The 19,199-nt window shown below is 35.1% G+C and overlaps 1 non-coding gene across 1 annotated transcript; it reads right to left on the reverse strand.

Annotated features, from left to right (window-relative positions):
- Positions 1–18,218: 18,218 nt before the first annotated feature.
- On the reverse strand, positions 18,219–18,290 carry TRNAM-CAU (transfer RNA methionine (anticodon CAU)). Its single transcript has one exon. It is a non-coding gene; the product is annotated as a tRNA-Met (tRNA).
- Between the last annotated feature and the right edge of the window lie 909 nt (positions 18,291–19,199).

The following is a 19,199-nucleotide window of genomic DNA, read 5'->3' on the forward strand; positions in this document are numbered from 1 at the left end:
TAGCCAAATGACTCATTGATAGAGAACACGAGATTCTCTTGGTCCCGGGATTACCGATACTAGGTCATTCCCGACAGTCTCGGAGTCTAGGCGGGACTGTAGTACTGATAAGCAAGCGATATCGCTCGGGCAATAGCAATAGCTGTTTCAGGTCATTGTGGAGTGTAGGCGAAAGTTAAAAAAAAAATGTCAGGTTTGCTAAGTTTTCGAACAATAGCATTTTGCTGCATGTAGAACTTGAAATGTAGAGCGTAAAATCATTTTATCCTACTAAGAGATCATGCTGAAATGATCTGGACACTACAAAAATTTTCTAGGCCTCTTATTTTATTAGTAAGTAATACCTTTTGGTCTTTCCTTAGGAACTGTATTTTTTGCGCTCTCTAGAGCCAATACTGAAGACAATGATACATATCAATATCTACACTACACCGCCATTAAGTATATGAAAAAGACCCAACCCCACTTGATTAAGAACTATAAAAATATTTGATTTTTAAAAACAATATTATTATCTTACGTAAGTTTTGTAGTTATATATAGCCGCCACTCAGTAAATTATAGAAATGAAGATCTAAATTAAGATTGTCTTTACATTTACTTACATAACCTCAAAACGTTTCACTTTCATGTCATCAATATAGCATTAATATTATGTATAATTAATGAAAAATAGACGCATCATGACATTAAGCATAATAATATGTAATTTCTAAAATGGTAATAATGTCATCAAACCACCTCAAGTTTCGTAGATTTGAATATCCAATACACAGCTGTACTCACAAAATTATACACTGCAGAATGAGACCTGTGAATTATTTTTAATAACAAATTGAATTTGAGCTCTAAATATGTCTGCAATCCTGCAGGCCTTCGTGTAATAGCCTATTGTTTATTGTAGTGTGTGTTTTGTTTTGTTCTGAAATTCAATCAAGTCGGCCGTGATTGAATAAAGTTAGTTCTCAAAACTGACAACAGATGGATTTTGGAAAATAGGAAAATTATGTAGGAAAATTCACTGAAAACTAATATTTTTCCGAAAAACTTTGAATGCCAGGCATGAAAATGAGGGGCCACTCATTAAAATCCGTTCAGCCGTTTCCCGTAATTTCCATTACCAGTTCAAATTTTATATATATAGATAGCACTAATATTAAAGCTGACATATGAAAATCGTTGCTAGGTTGATTTTATGAGCATTATAAATTATAATGGAACTTCAGAATCAGTCTCAGCATGTGACTTTAGCACAATATACAGAAAGTCCCAAAAGTCTTCAATCAATATACAAGTCACAGTGAACCTGATCGAGGACGTCAGCAGACGAGCAATGGTCTGGCATCTTTTTCAGAAAACCCTCAAAAGCCTACTTGTAGATTGTTCACAGAGGTCAACTGTGCCATTATTTTATGCTGGTATAATTGGCTATAGCGAGATGGTGTTTGATGACGCGAGTTCGAGAATTCGCTATGGTCTACGTATTTAGATTAACTATATGTGGTTAATAGGATACGAAATTGTGTTAAGGGTAAAGGTGATATAAGATAATCGTTATAAAGTTAATTTTATGTGCATTATTAATATTAAAATTGGACCTTGGAGTCTGTCATACAAAGTTGAAAACATATCGGCGCATTGATATAACACGCAAGATAACTTGATAAGTGTATTGTCAAAGTTGCACGAACAAGTGACGACCGTGTTGCGACACTTTGCGGCTGACCGCAGTTCTGTTCTTACATGATGTGGAGTCGTGTCCAGGCGAATTTTTTTTTTTTTTTTTTTTTTTTTTTTTTTTTTTTTTTTTTTTTTTTTTTTTTTGCAGGTTTCTTTCCGTCGCGTTTAATTTCGCTGCATCTTCGCTACTGTGTGGTCGCGACCTCCCAGTGTTATGTTCGCGGCAAAAAAAAAAAGTTCGAGTCAGTAGACAGGAGCTAAACTAGCTTCACACAGGTTACCCATCGTGCAGGCTGCTGTAGCAAATGAGCTTAATTCAAGAAGTTGCTTGCTGTTTGTAAGGTGTCATGTACCTCAGTACCTCAGGCGTCGGCGCCAACTCTGGGGATTTCCGTGGTTACTTGCTGCATAGAACTTTCGATGTATATTATAGAGTGGTACTTATAGATCAATCAGTTACAAAATTGAGACTAAGACACTGATTTGTTTCTAACCACTGATGTGTTGTGCACGTGCTCGCGTGAACCAAGATGTCTCCTGTGAAGTTTACCATTTTACCATCTTGCCTTCATTTTTTCGTGAATTGTAGGCAAGACATTGGGTTCGTTCTAGAATAACTGTGTGTAATATGATATAATATAATATAATATGATATAATATAATATAATATAATATAATATAATATAATATAATATAATATAATATAATATAATATAATATAATATAATACAGTGCGATTTAAAAGTCCCTCCGCAGTTCTATTAATTCTAGTAATCCTAGAATACAACCCTGTAGAAAGTTGGCACTCCCCCATTCATTTCAGTTTGACAACCTCATACCCACAGTCCATCATATGCTTAGCTGTCAGTGCTGCCACTTGAATTATTTACGAAATACGCTTGAATTCTCTGCCTAGTGGATTCTCGGCTACTCAAGCACTGCGGAGAGACTTCTGGATTTCACTGTATAATATAATATAGGCCTAATATAATATAATATAATATAATATAATATAATATAATATAATATAATATAATATAATATAATATAATATCTGCAGTGCTCGGGAAAAGTGACACAAGCCAGTTTCCACAAACTTTTTTTGGTAATTTATTGATAACTTACGGAACATCTGCTCGATTGGAAAAAAAATACATCAGTATTTCTCCCATTACAATAAATTGACATAAACCAGTGTTGTCAATAAATTATCAAAAAAGATTTGTTGAGACTGAGTTATGTCACTTTTCCCAAGCACTGCAGATATAATATACAGTAGTATAATTTAATAAAACTTAGTGTGGAGTGCAGGTGGACAAACTTATTCGCACGTAAGCTACTCATATGGAACGGTTATGTTCTAGACTAGTGTTTCTCAACATTTTTGATACCCCTGCGGTGGCTGAGTGATCAGATCTCGGTCTGTCATGCAGACTGCCCGAGTTCGAGTTCCGGTCAGGTCTGTGACACTTGTGGCGGACAAGGTCGCAGTTGGTGTTTTTTTCGGGGTTCTCCCGTTTTTCTCCATATTAGGCATCTCCATCATTCCGTCACCATTCCATAGCATTCCCTGATCGCGGGCTGGCGACGCACGGAGGGGCTGGCCTAGGGATGAGGGAGGTTGCCTGCTCGAAACTTGGGTATGCAGCGAGACTTAGGGCCGATTGTATAAACCATTTAATCTTAGATCAGAGGTTAAATTGATCCTTGTTTCAGCTGAACTTGGAATTTTGTGTTGTATAAAGTCTAATCTGAGATTAATTTGTCTCAAACTAAAGTCAACTTTGACTGAAGAAATTTCTCCGATTAAGTTAGATGATCCAAGTTCAGTTATTTCTTTTCTGTTTGAAATATGAGTGACAGATTGTGCAAATAAAATATCCATTATTATTAATATTAATAGATATGTTAGGTACATTTATATATATTTCTTTCAATTTCTTGCCTTAATACACAAACATTCTTATATTTTATAAGGCTCTATCAGATTCAGCAGTATCAAATAACATAACCTATAATTATATTATGTTTATAACAACCATTAATTATTAATGGATATGATAGGTACATTCATAAATGTTCAATTAACTGTATTACTAAACGAAAATTGTCGTTTTATAAAGCTTTATTATGTTTAGCAGTATCAAACACCATAAATGATAACAACTTGGAGAACAGTCAACCTTCTTCTTATTGTCCGCCATTATTTACATTGCACAAAAAAACCAGTGTCTCCAACAGAGTGTAATACGGAAAGTCGCCAAAAAGTAGTTGTAAAGTCGCTAGATTTCTCATTATCGACAAAGAAAGATTAAATTTTGTCACTATGGGGTGCTAAAAAGGTCACTAAATCCCTATTTAAGCAATATAAAAGTTAAAAGAAATTATTGTTGAAAAAGAGTTAAAGTCGCTAGATTGGCAACACTGAACAAACCTGTATAACATGGTCCGCGCATCACGTATTTCACCTGTTTATGCGATAATGCCAAATCCTTTTCACGTGAACTTAGATTGCATTTGAACCAAGGTAATTTGATCGCAGAAAAGTTTTATACAATAGAAGAAGTGTCTGAACTCGGTTCACTTTTCGATCTTCGATCAAAGTTGATCTTTAGTCAGTGAGTTTTATACAATCGGGCCTTAGTGTAGTCAGCGCTAGCTTGAGGATTAACGCAGTAGATAGTAACAGGTCGCAATAGGCTATAGTACCCCTCTCGCGTAAATTTCATTCCATTTCATTCCAACCTTTTTCATGATGATGCCTCCTTTTCCTCACTTTACTTTAGTGCGGCCCCCTGGTCTAAGATGTAGAATGGAATAGTGGTTATCAACAGAGGGATCGCGGCCCTTTGGGGGGTCAAAGAGCACGTAAGGTAAGAAATTGGTAAAATTTCTATTTTTTACATTTTTTAAATTAAGAACTTAATTTTTTTTCTGTACAGCAACCTATTGTTATTAGTAATAATTTATTTTTTATTTTAGTAGGTTATTTTACGACGCTTTATCAACATGTTAGGTTAATAATAATAATAATAATAATAATAATAATAATAATAATAATAATAATAATAATAATATTGTACGTTTTAAATTTAATATAATATAGTTTAATTATTTGCATGTTTAAGAATTTAAATTCGTTTCAAGTTACTGCAGACCTGCATTCATTAACAATATCCTAACGACTTAATCCTAATCTATTTGTAAAGTTGTAATGTTTTATAAATAAACCAAATTTCACACTACAGTGTTCTACATTCTACAGCTAAGACTAGAAACCGCATTAAAGAAATGTGAGGAAAAGTGGGGCCACATCTAAAAGGCTGAGAAACACTGGAGCAATATGTAGAACAGAATAATATAAAATTCTGCATCAATAAAAAAAATAGCCTAAATTATGTTATTTATACCAAATAATCTTATGTTTAAACTTTCATAGAAGAGCTTTTATAAAATTATTATTATTACTATTATTATTATTATTATTATTATTATTATTATTATTATTATTATTATTCTGTTCGCGGACCCTCATTAACTGCTCTGCGGATCCCCAGAGGTCTATGCTCTATGCAAAATTTGTCGGTCATTAATTAATATTAATTAATTCATTCATTCATATAGCCGCCGCCCACCCAACCACCCACCTACTCACCCAACCATCCATCCGTCCCAGAAAATTGCTGTGTCAAAGCTGTGTTCCGCACTCTTTTGTCGTTCCTGTTTCGTCTGTTCAGAAACTGGTGACCAGTTACAGCGTTCAGGTCTAGAAAGCACGGTATTTTTCTCCCCATTAACTCCTGAATGCTTCCATTGCGTGCGCGCAGACACTTTATTTTTATCATTCTTTTGTCAGACCATACCTTGTCACTCTTGAAAAATAATGAATTCTTGATCAACAATTATAATTAAGCTAAAGTGAAATAATATGTTAAAATTATATTTAAGATTATTCAAAAGTCACGAAAGATTTGAAATCCTCCCTAACTTTGTGAAGAAGTTAAGTGTATATAAATATAATAATACAGTTTTGTTCATAAGAGAGTGGTATTTAATCAGGTATATAAACCAAGCTATTAGGAATGCGAAACTCCGACATTTTAAATGAGGAATCTGAATCTTCAAAATTATGGAGAAAATTACGAACAATACGACTAGGTAATACCAGAACACATACAGACAAAATTTCAGTTTCACTTGGAAAATTAAATGATCACTTCAACGCAACACAATTTCAGACCTTTGACCTGACAGAAAAATAGCAAACTATCGAAGAATTTCAAAGGACTCCACCTACGACAAGAGACAATTTTATTTTTTTACTATCTGAAACTGAGGCACGGAAACATATCGCTACTAAAGCTGATAAATATTAAACTAGGTACTGCAAAAAGTGTTGAACATAATACTACCAACACTGGCTCATATATTGAATGCTTCACTTATAACAATTAATTATGGAAAAATTCTCTCGTCCGTCCGCTCCCTAAAACCAAGAACTCATTATGATTACAGATTCATCGGTATATTACAAATTAAAACATCTTAATCTTTCTGAAACTCTTGTTACTTGTATGTAAAGATTAATTTTTGGTCCTACAGAATAAAAAATGGTATCCTGTTACTTGATTCTACTCCTATGTTCGCGACCGCCAACAATGTGTCACAAGTACCGTATATTCATTCTTCAGATTGGCGCGTTGTGAAGGTAGGAGTCCATCAAGGATCGGTATTTGGATCTCTACTATTTATGACGTAACAAAAATAATAAAATACTGTAAATATCACATGTATGCTGACGACTTATCATTACACAACCACTTCCGTCCTGACGAAATGAATGACGCAGCGCAAAGACTAAATGAGGACTTGATTCGATGTGGGCTCATAAATTTTGCTTGAGGTTAAATCCAGATAATTGCAGGCAATAGTAATAGGACATCATCGAGTATTCAGCTCTCTATATAGTAATATTTTACCATCCATAAAGCTTAACGATAAAAATATTGAATACTGTGACTGTAAGAAATCTAGGCATCTTTATGGATAACGATCTAAACTAAAATACTAGGTTACCAATATGTGCAAGAAAATATTTCCACACTTAATTCTCTTAAACACTTAAAAGATTCTCTACCGTTTATTCTAAAAAAGAACGTTATTCAAACACTTGTGATGCCCCATTTCGATTGCTGTGATTCTTTGTTAACCAATCTAAATACCAACTTAGCTCAAAGATTGCAACGTGTTCGTAATGCGTGTATACGATTTGTCTGCAATATTAGAAAATTTGACTATGTAACATCGTCTCTACATTTTCTAATGCCGGGAATTTTCGTCATATGAAGCCAGTTATGTAGACTAATTTACCGAGAGTCGTTGCCCAGAGTGCTTTACAAGAGGCTGGTCTACTCTACAACTCGCGATGAGATGAGATGATGATGATGAAGATTTGTTGGGATGCCACAGGGAAACCGGAGATCCCTGAGAAAACTCCTGTTACCTGTACCACGAGCTTGCCCAACACAAGTTATAAATTGGGGGTATACCCGGATCCACAGGATTTTAAGTCCAGCGTTCTAGGTACTAGACTACCTTGACGACTTCCGTCTCTCAAACTACTCTCGTAGGATCGTCTGAGGGAAAGAAGAATCATCCTTGTCACTTAGGCCTATATAGGTATAAAATTCTACATAGATCTACTTCTCCAAATTGTCTGGCATCACGGTTTCAGTTCCCCAAAACATCTCGCAATTAACATCAATAACTTTTTTCCATTCCTCGTCACAAAACTCCTTTATATTCATCACATCATCTCGCCTCTGGAATTCTTTAATTATTGACGTCTGGAATTGCCGGACATTATCACAATCTAAAACTAAATTAGAAAGAGGTGTTCTATTACATGAACTCGAGCTTTAATAAGTTCCTAGAAATTATGCTTTGTGTTTCAATGTAATACATTTTCATAATAAATATATTATGTTTTATATTATTAAATCTTTGTTACCTTTAATTTGATAGTACTGTAGCTGTAATGACACAATCTGCAAAATAAATAATTTCAGATTGTTGTAGATAAATAATTTTTAATTTATTTTTAGTTCTTTGTTTAAGTTTACCTTGTATTTCTTATGGTGTGAAAGAGGAGGGCTATTGATCTCAACTACTCCATGATAGATAAATAAATAAATAAATAAATAAATAAATAAATAAATAAATAAATAAATAAATAAATAAATAAGTTAATTAATTAATTTAATTAAATAAATAAATAAATGCATTTCTAAAGATATGCTTGTCTACTGTCGCCTTGCAACACTGCGTGTTCCATATTCTGAATGTTGTATAATTTCCTGGACTTCTTGTAAAATCATCGCAGCATTCACATCGTTTTCTATGGACTTTGGTCTACCACGGAATTAGGAGGCACCTGACCCACAGCTTTGACTTTGGCACTAGACCATAGGACGCCATAGGGCATAGCCTAGATCATACTCGTATATACCCAGATTGTTCGGCCTTATAGGTTTTGACGGGTTTACTATGCTGTCATCTAGTTGTTACAAAAGGAGTCGCGTAATAACTCCCATTTGAATTGCATTAGGGACTGTACTGCCATCTCGTGTTCGTTAACGGCGGACGGGTGGCGACCCTGGCGGTTGTTCTCTTCAAAGTGCTGCCGATTTTTACATAGGGATGAGTACTCTGTTACATATATAATCTAGGGCCTCAGGCGGGCAGGAATCGGGCATGCTCTGGGCTAGGCGGACGCATACTGGACAGTTTTTGCTCTTAATGAGGCAAGAGGAGTTCAGCGATAAATATCTGGAACAAGAAAGCAGACATTTTCATCATATGCTTTTCTAATATGTGTGAGTAAATGAATACTTTCCCAGAATAAAATTGCATAATCCATAGAAATGCTGTTCACTGTCGTCATTTTCTCGACCACAATCAACGTTATTCTAGGGACTGCCAACTTCAAAGCTACGTAATACTCAGACTATTACATATGCTGAGACATTAAAGAAAATGCCTACAAAACAATTTTTTGCAGACTACAGGATCTGGGAAACAGTAGCGGTATCTTACAATTGGACTATTATTATCACATGCGGTGATCTCTGGAAACAGTCTGTCACTGGTGACATCGACAAGTCCCTAAACTCGCATTAATCATCATCATCATCATTATCATCATCATCATCATCATCATCATCATCATCATCATCACGCTTTAGACCTCTCGACCTGTTGCGAACTTCATACATATTGCTTATTCTTGGTCTTGCCATCGTTTTCTTGGTCTACCAATACTACGGAAGCCTTTAGGTTGATATCCGAAGATTAATTTAGGCAGTCTTTCATCACTCATTCGTTCCACATGGGATCTCCAATTCTGTCTATATTCCACAATTTTGTTGTTTAAGTTGTAGATATTCAGTGATTGCCTGATTTCTTCGTTTCGTATTCTGTCCCTCCTTGTTACACCCATCACTGAGCGAAGGAACCGCATTTCTGAAGCTTGAATTCTACTTTTATCTCTATTGGTGAGGACCCACGATTCTGCTCCATATAAACCCGCTGGTACTGCCATTTTCTTGTAAAACTTCAACATTGTTTCCTTCCTTGCCTTGTTTTTTAAAGTTCTAGTTATTGTACCACACATTCGGTTGAATATTTCCGTTTTTTGTTTGACATCCGCTTCTTCAAAAGGCGATAGTGTGTAACCAAGAAATTTGAACTGGTTTACTTGTTTAATCAATTTATTTTTAATAGCAAACTTACAGCGGATTTGCGTTGGACCTTGGAATGCCATAGATTCTGTTTTATCAGTTGAAATTTCAAAGTTATACACCTCTATTATTTTCTGCAATTCGAACAGAGCTTGTTGGAGTGTATTTTCAGAATTTGAGACAATTACTTGATCATCAGCAAACATAAGTTTAAGGACAAAATTATCACTGTTTATGTCATTGTCAAAACCCAACTGTAATAATTTTCTCTTCCATACTCTAATGGCGTCGTCAACATACAAATTAAACAATATAGGTGACATACAACAGCCAGTTATGTAGACACCCATGTTGATATATTCGGATTTAATGTCTCCAGAGTTTATCTTAATGCTTATTTGGGTCCCTCTATAGAGGTTCTGTAATATTTTTATGAGGTGCTTAGGTATTCCCCTTCTGTCCATAATTTCCCAAAGCTTACTCCTCAGCACTCGATCAAAAGCCTTGACATAATCTATGAATACAATGTAGGTGATCTGATTCCATTCTCTCCTCTTCTCAATAATTTGTTTCATGATGAATATGTTGTCAGCGCAAGATCTACCCTTATGAAACCCAGCCTGTTCTTCCAGTAGAATACTTTCAACAATTGGTCGGAGGCGGGAAGCAAGTATCCTGGTATAGAGCTTGTATCCAGAATTCAAAATGCTGATTCCTCTATAGTTGTTGAGGATAGATCTATCTCCTTTCTTAAATATGGGAACAACAATAGCTTCTTTCCATTGGTTTGGGATCTTCTGTTGTCTCCAGCAATGGTTGAGAAATTCTAATATTCTGAGCTTGGTTTCTTCTGATCCGTATCGAAATAGCTCTATATTAAGGTTATCAGTTCCTGGAGCTTTTCGGTTATGGAGTTCATTAAGTGCAGTCTGCAGTTCTTTATATTCAATACTATCTATATTATTTGACTCAGTTGTTAAGATTTCGTCTGGAGAGATTGTTTCGTTATCAGTGTGCCAATGCATTTTACAGAATTGAAGCGAAGCTCTTTGGTCAAAACAAGCAAGACTTGCAGCATCAAATAATAATTAACCTCTGGCACATAATAAGCGTCTTATGTTCCTAGAAATATTATAGACTATAGAGAAAACATGAACAAAATTATAACAGCCACTTCCGAAACCAGCCTGTGAATGAGAAAGGGCAATGCTGTTTTTCAGAAACTTTATGCTGGCACACCCTGTCCTTTTATTCAATTTTCAGATTTCCCTCAGACGTTTATCTTGATGTATTATTAAAATGAAAAGTATTTGAGTTGGAGCAGTTACTGCTAATTCCTTATTTTATCAGTCCAACCCGTCTAATCATGTTTACTTTGCAGGTAATATACATTTTAAAAACACCCTACAGCTGCTCTATGTGAGCATTAAACCCATACGAAACGCCACTGATATAGTATCTAAATATAGATTAAACATGTCGGCTCAAAAGTCTGAAGGGCAAGATATCAAAACAATCCCTCGTTCTGTTTCATGCATAATACGTGTTACACGCACGCGCAGCGACTCTCATTTGTCTAAGTCGCCGTTGCTCAGGTAACGGTTCTGCCTTCAGTTGTTATCAGCTTAATTACACTAAGAGAAATAATGGGAAACGAGGCTTTTACATTTTAGTTCCGTGTTCTCTCCCCTCAGAGACCTCTGGTGACGATAAGACGAATTAAATATTAAAGTTCCGAAGAAATTTATTGTTTCTAGACTCGTATAACAAATACTTTACAACTGCGTCATACTGGACATTACAGATAATAGAAAAAAAAATTAAGTTGGGTGTTTTCAGTTGTGCTCTGAAACAAGTGACAGTAAGTAGTTTTGAAATAATAATAATAATAATAATAATAATAATAATAATAATAATAATAATAATAATAATAATTTTATTTTTTATTTATTTACTTATTTACATAGTTATTTACTTATTTATTTCTGGAAGAGTTAAAGCCATGGGGTCTCTTCCACAATACCAGAATTGAAATATGAATAGTAATATTAATTCATTCATTCATAATGTTCTGCTCAAGAGCAGTCTTTTACTGCAAACCCAGCATTGTCTAGTCTTTTCTATTTTCTGCCTTCCTCTTTGTCTCTTCATATGATCCATATATCTTAATGTCGTCTATCATCGGATATCTTCTTCTACACCGATCTCTTCTCCCGTTCACCGTTCCTTCCACTGCATCCTTCAGTAGACAGTTTCTTCTCAGCCAGTGACCCAACCAATTCCTTTTTCTCTTCATCATCTATTTCAACATCATTTTTTCTTCATCCACTCTTTCCAATACAGCTACGTTTCTTATTTTCTCTGTCCACTTCACACGTTCCATCATTCTCCATATCCACATTTCAAATGCTTCTAGTCACTTCTCTTCACTTCATCGTAATGTCCATGTTTCTGGCCCATACAATGCTACACCCCACACAAAGCACTTTACCTAGTCTATTCCTTAGTTCTTTCTCCAGAGATCCGCAGAAGATGCTCCTTTACCCATTAAGAGCTTCCTTTGCCATTGCTATTCTCCTTTTGACTTCTTGACAGCAGCTCATGTTACTGTTTATAGTACACCCCAAGTATTTGAAGCTGTCCACTTGTTCTATTGCCTTATTTAGAATTCGCAAGTTTACCTTCTTTACTTTTCTTCCTATGATCATGCTCTTCGTCTTGTTGGCATTTATCTTTATCCCATACTGTTCACAGCTGCTATTTAGCTCCAGTAGCATATCCCTTAGTATCATCTCCTCTTCTTCTAACAACGCCATCATCAGCAAATCTTAGACAATTTATTCTTCTTCCTTCTACTATCACTTCTCCCGTGTTCTGAAAACAGTTCTTCACTAAATCCTCCAAGTAGATGTTGAACAGGGTAAGTGATAAAGGGCACCCTTGTCGTACTCCTTTTCTTATTTCACTTCCTTCTGACATTTTTCTCCTATCCTGACTTTGACTCGCTGTTTCATATTAATAATAATAATAATAATAATAATAATAATAATAATAATAATAATAATAATAATAATAATAATAATACGAGGGTCATACCGAAAGTCATGAGCAACCGATTGTTATAAATCTTAATTTTTACTTTTTAGACAAACCAGGTACATCATCTTAATGTAAGACTTTTCTGCCACTTTCGACATAGTTTCCATTTCTTTGCACACATTTTTCCCACCGTTCTGTAAGTTTGAAAATTCCCTTGCTGCCGAAGTCCGTTTCATCTTCCCGAAGACACTGACGCACTGCTTTCCGAATGTCCTCCAGCATCTCGTAGAGTTGGCCTCGCAGCTGCTCCTTTACAGAACCGAAAAATGGTAGTCGGAGGGTGCCAAGTCGGGACTGTATGGAGACTGCGGAAGAGTTTCCCACCAAAATGTTCTGATTTTCTCCACGGTGACGTGATCAATATGAGGCCACGCGTTATCTTGTTGAAATGCACGACGAAGCTTCAAAACTGTCTGAATATAGCGGACAGCATTTAAGGTCTGTTCAGGTTCAAGAAATTCAACCAAAATGTATCCCAGAACGTATCAACTCTTTCCTTGTCGCTTTCCGTAGAAGCAGTTCTAGGGCGACCGCTACGAGGCTCATCTTGGATGCTCATGTTTTCATCTTCGAAATGTTTCACCCATCTCCTAACACTGCTAGCGCCCATGCACACTTCTCCTTATGTACACTGAAGTCTGAGGTGAATTTCAACAGCAATTTTTTCTTCTTTAACAAGCAATTTAATGACAGCATTGTTGTCGACCATTTTGCAAACATTGCCTGTGGTCACATGATAGAAGTTAATGACGTCACAATATGTCAATACCTAGTGTAAAGTCTGTATATTACGATTATATAATCGTTTTTGTTACATTGTTGAAATTGAAATTATAGCAATGTGTTGCTTATGACTTCTTTCAGTTCGACTGTCTGTACTTCAATATAAAATCATTATCTAGCAGATTAAGAAGCTTACATGATATAATGAATATTGACACAATTAATTTACAGATGGAACAAGTTACAATGAAATGTGGTGCTTAATTTAAAAGTAGAACCATAACACTGTAATATTTCAGAGTTAATTGACAATTTATATCTTAATTTTACTTTATGCTAGATCTAAATTACAATATCGAACGCGGTTCGTTGAATTAGTACGGTAGTCAGAAACGCTATAGTTTGACATAACAGCGAATGAAAAGTAGCAGTAGTAATAGCAGTAGGAGTTTTCAGTAGGTTATTTAACGACACTATATCAACTACTACGTTATTTAACGTTGATGAAATTGGTGGTAGGGAAATGGTATTTCACAAGATGAGACAAACGCGCCTGCCGTCTGAGTTACACTGGACAGTAGCAATGATAATTTAAAAGCAGAAATATAAAATTGGTTATTACTGTCCAAGTTAAAATACTGCACGCTAAAGGTACGTTTTCCTCGGTGCGACTATTGTGATGATCGTTCAACGATGATCGTGCAACGATAACGGTTGAGCACTATTTCTTTGTATTTTCTATGGAGCTGTTTTCCTCCGAGCGACTGCCGCGACTCTAGAAAATACAAAGAAATAGTGCTCAACGATTATCGTTGCACGATCATCGTTGAACGATCATTGCAATAGTCGCACAGAGGAAAACGTACCTTAAGAACAAAGCAACAGTAATAATAGAAATAGAAAGTATCAACATACTATAAAGGGAAAAGAAATGATCTAATTTCAGAACACCTAATATCTGTTTTTCCTTAATTAAATCAGGAATATGCCTAATGCATAAAAAGACATGACGGGGTATAAGCTTAAATCTTTTATTATATTTTAATATGTATTTGAAATAAAACAGAAAGGGGTACATGATATATGTAGGTCAATTCCAGTGTCAAGTAAAAATGAACAAGTGCTTTGGAATCAACCAATAAAATATACAGATAAAGCCGTGTAATTAATTAAGATTGGAATTTTAATACGGAACAGAAGTGAGATTTGCTTCAATTCGGCCTAGAGGCCTATAAAAAGTTGCAATTCCTTCATGTATAAATGTTATAAAAATCTAATGAAATTGTTGGATCGAGTACCGACTATCATTTGAACACGAATGAATCGTACATAGCATGCATAGTTTCGCACATTATATATCTTTTCTGTACTCAAAGTTCGATTTCTCTCTCTCTCTGCTTTTTACAAATCAGTAGCTATGTGGTATGTGTCATACTCACTATTGCACAACGCACACGCAGGGTCGTTTTTAGATAAATGAAATTGAAGGGCTCCCTGCAAAAAGGAGGTAGCTCCACTTCTACAAAGTTGTGGAAAACAACTGAAGGATCCTAAAAAATTCAACTTCTAACTGAGCTTCTTCCCTTTTTCAGAGCATGTCCTAGATATCTAGAATTTTCATTTTATCACTCATTACAATCATCAATTTAGGGGGGGGGGGATAAAATATAAACAAATATTGGAGTTACTCCCTTTTTGCAATAAAATTGGCTATAATTAGCCACATTTTGCATTGAACACACATGTATTGTGCGAATATCATAAATTACAACACAAGATATAACAGATTTTGCTCTTTTTGCTTCCTTTTCGAGATAAAAAAGGTTTTATATGAAACATTTAATAGCGTGTTTTGGGAAAGCCTTGATTTAATTCCCAATGTGATCAGTCAGTTTAAAAGAGTAGTGTATTATGATAATAAATGATTGAAAGAATTTTAGTTATGTCCTTTAAATGTGAAGAAATTTGATGTGAACAAAATGTAACATTGTAAAATTCCTTTGCAAAACGAAAAGTTACATCAATTGTTCAGCTCAAATTTCTGCACATTTAAAGGACAAAACTAAAATATGTCTCATCTCACAGTTTGAAATTTTGTTAATTTTCTTCGATCAAGGCATCATTATTATAAAATTTCATCCTTCACTTAAAATTGATCAGAAATATGTCACTGAGAAACGTAGCATCATGAAATCTAAAGGAGAAAAAAAAACAGCTCTCTTGGGAATTATGCACATACTAGGGAAAGCTGTAATATGAAAAATAATGCTTATATTATTCATGTACAATGTTTGTTAATACCACTGTGTCTGTTACATTTTGCTATCACTAAGCATGACTTCTTCCCGCAGTTTTGTTATGAGTTCCTCTTACGCGCCTCTCACTATGTACGCTAAGTTCAAGGCCTTTAAGATCTTAGATAATAAATTAATAAGTTAACACACGACAAGTGCAAGGCAATTGGACTCACTCGGCTTGTAGATAATTTTCCAGGTACCAAAGCTTCTAATTGTGCTACAGCGCATAATCTTATAAGTAAATTGAGAGAGTGGAAGAGCACAAGACAAATAAACAATGCCAACAAGATAATACATAGTTTCTCATTATATTTTGGTGCATTCCAAACAATTCAGCTTCTCATGTTATGAAATACACTTCTGTCTACGCTCATATCCGCTTATAACCACTTACGTCTCGTCATATGTGACAATTCTGTAACGCTATCAATTTGCGCACGATGTGACATATTGTTTGGAACGAATTTTCGCGGTAGAAACTGTCTGAGGCTACATTCCTCGATGGAATCCCGACAGTTAGAACCGGTAAATTCGTACCACGACAATTTGTTCCAAGAAACATATTTCTCCCACGACAGTGGGATGAATGTAATAAAATGAAAGTTTAAGAAATATAATAGGTAAATACAGGAATTAGAGATATTGCAATATTCAGTCTATTGAGGAGTGGACTGCTAGAAGAGCATGGAATAAGCATGTTGAACGCATGCCATTGAGTGACTAGTAAGAAGAGTAAGAGATGGAGTACCTAGAGGGAGAAGAAGCCCTGGAACACCTAAAAAGAGATGGAGCGATTCTCTGCCTGGTGGAACAGGCTGATAAGCCAAGAAGAAGAAGAAAACAGTTCGTCCCAAGAATCATATTCGTCCCATCACAATTACTTGTGACTTCAAGGAAATATCAGTATCATTTGTAGGAAGAAGGCACAAATTATTTGGAAATAATTTGAAACATCCCACAATTTTTCACCGCTGTTTAACAACAGTCGTGAATTTAGATCAAGACAAAAACAGTTTGTAAAATTAAGGCAGAAGTAGGAAGTAGAAATTTAGAAAATGTAGAAATGTAAGTCATTATGAAACACCTACGAAGGCAAATTCTTCGCCTGGTGAATCCCCTAAAAAGAGGAAGAGACATTATGAAGAAGTGGACAGTCCCGTAGAATGAATTTTTTTCTCGCTATCAGGAGTACAAGAGTAATGTTTGGACACGCAATCACGGGGAATGATTTTTAAAATTAACTTGTACATAAAATATTATACATACTTTACATAGGTCTTCTAAAATTTAATATTGGATTTTACTCAATGTGATGCCATGGTATTACACAGCACACTAACGGTGTACGCCTTTAAAATTTGTGATATTAAATGTTTCTCCAAAAACTGGGACTTACTTGGTATAAACCTGGGACGAATTTTAAAATGGACGAATTTTGTAACGGTACCAATTCGCGTTGTGATAAATTGTTTGGGAAGAATTGTTGCGATACATACTGAGAAAAAAATGTCGTATATTTCTCTCAACATGCACGCACACAGACACACTTTCGAACGAACAAACTCGCAAATTCACGTGAAACAGCTAATCATATACAGTAATCGTTTGAAATATTGTATTTTGTTACCTCCTACTGCTTTAGAATTTCGACGATTAAGAATGATGAAAATATTTTAAAACGGTTGATGGTTTACTATGAAAGTACATGTATTTTCCGTACCTGCAATACGTATTGTTCATAAAGTAAATATAAAATGTTCTCTTGCAAGCTAAGTGTCTTCTTCCTACTGAGTGTAATTAGTTACCACTGCCACCGGTTATATACCCATTGCAGTGTGAATAAATACATACATACATACATACATACATACATACATACATACATACATACATACATACATACATACATACATACATACATACATACATACATACATACATACATACATACTGTTCTTGCATCTTGTTAGTAACACGAGTTGTATTATCTCTCAACACTTGCATTCCATAACATTTATGATTCGTGGAACCACAAAACATTTCATTCTTGAACCCCGAGACTTTTTTCTTGACAAAATTGAGAACAAAACACAATGTTTCCAAAACTGTGCGTGCTGTTTATCTTCCCTGGTTTTACTGAAAGTAATGCATATTTTTGTTAGCACCTGGAATCTGCCGTTTAGTAATACAGACATTCAATAACGCTAATCGTAAATTAATTGACAGCTTTATGGTTGCCTTCACCTTGATGCGTAGAATTCCTTCCACACAAAATATTGTTGTATGGGTTCGATTACACAACTTTAGTGAAGATAGCATGCTATTATGAAACAAGTAACTCTTCTACGAAGGAAAGTAAAAAAGTAACCTTAATAATTGTTTTATTAATTGAATATGTACAATAAGACTACAAACAATTCATCACTTTTCAACATAGTATAACAGGAGCACTTGCATTGAACGTACTGGGGACTATATTGAAAAGTGATGAAGTGTTTGTAGTCTTATTGTACATATTCAATTAATAAAATAATTATTAAGGCTGCTTTTTGACTCTCCCTCGTAAAAAGGGTCAATTAATCATAAAAAAATATTTAACATTCGATAACAGTAGCTGTTCAATACAAATTTTACGTTTTAGTAGTGTTATATTAAATTAGTGTTGTAATATAAATAAAATTAGCAGAGCGTGGTTTCGATCCACGGACCTCTGGGTTATGGGCCCAGCACGCTTCCACTGCGCCACTCTGCTTGATGTCCTTATGCGTTTGTTGTTTGGTAAGTACACTGCTTTTCATTTAGTGCGAGACATCTGTTGCTCAGCACCCTTTTGTACTTCAATTCCGTGTACCTATTGTTTGTTATTTATGCATGCGTCTATAGGTATTGCCTTGACGAACAAACATGGCGATTTCAGTTTAGTGACAGAAAGACTGGGAAAATTCCCCTTTTCCGGAAGAATGTTACAACTGTACCTTTACAAAAGGCAAAAAGGAAATTTTGTAACATTTCGCCTAAATTGGGAAGTAATTGTATGGTTTTGGAATACAATATCGTATATATTATTTGAAGATAATAATACAAGATGGAAAATGTCTCAAAAACGATTTATGATCATGATTTTATTTCTTATGTAAGATCATTTCTTCCAGAACGGCCCCGAGGTTCGCTCAGCCTCCTATCAAACTGAGTACCAGATCTTTCCCGGGGGTAAAAGGCGGTCTGACCACACCACTTCATTCTAGTGCCGAGGTCAAGAAACCATGGAACTCTACCGTAATGCCTCCAAGCATAAAATGGGGTTACCTATGCTATAAGATCGTTTGATAAATGGAATAGTATAAGCAATGTGTATATATAAATGTTTACAGTATAAAAATTATAACATACTGTATATAATTATATTATAATGTCCAGTAGTAATCTTCCGTACCAAAGCATATTTAACAGGTCTACTCAATGTCCAATGAGGACTATGCGTAATTGTGTATATAAAATTGTATTCAGCTCACCGCATTGAATGAAAAATGCGGAAGTATGCTTGCTTCACCTTGTTTATTTGGTAACAGTGCTAGGATAATGTTTTTTTAATTTTCGTTTGACTCTTTGGATTTGGTTTGGACCAACTCACCGCTGGCGTGCCCGAAACTATATCTTCGGT

The sequence above is a fragment of the Periplaneta americana genome, chromosome 9, assembly GCF_040183065.1.
Source record: "Periplaneta americana isolate PAMFEO1 chromosome 9, P.americana_PAMFEO1_priV1, whole genome shotgun sequence".
Taxonomy (NCBI): Eukaryota; Metazoa; Arthropoda; class Insecta; order Blattodea; family Blattidae; genus Periplaneta; species Periplaneta americana.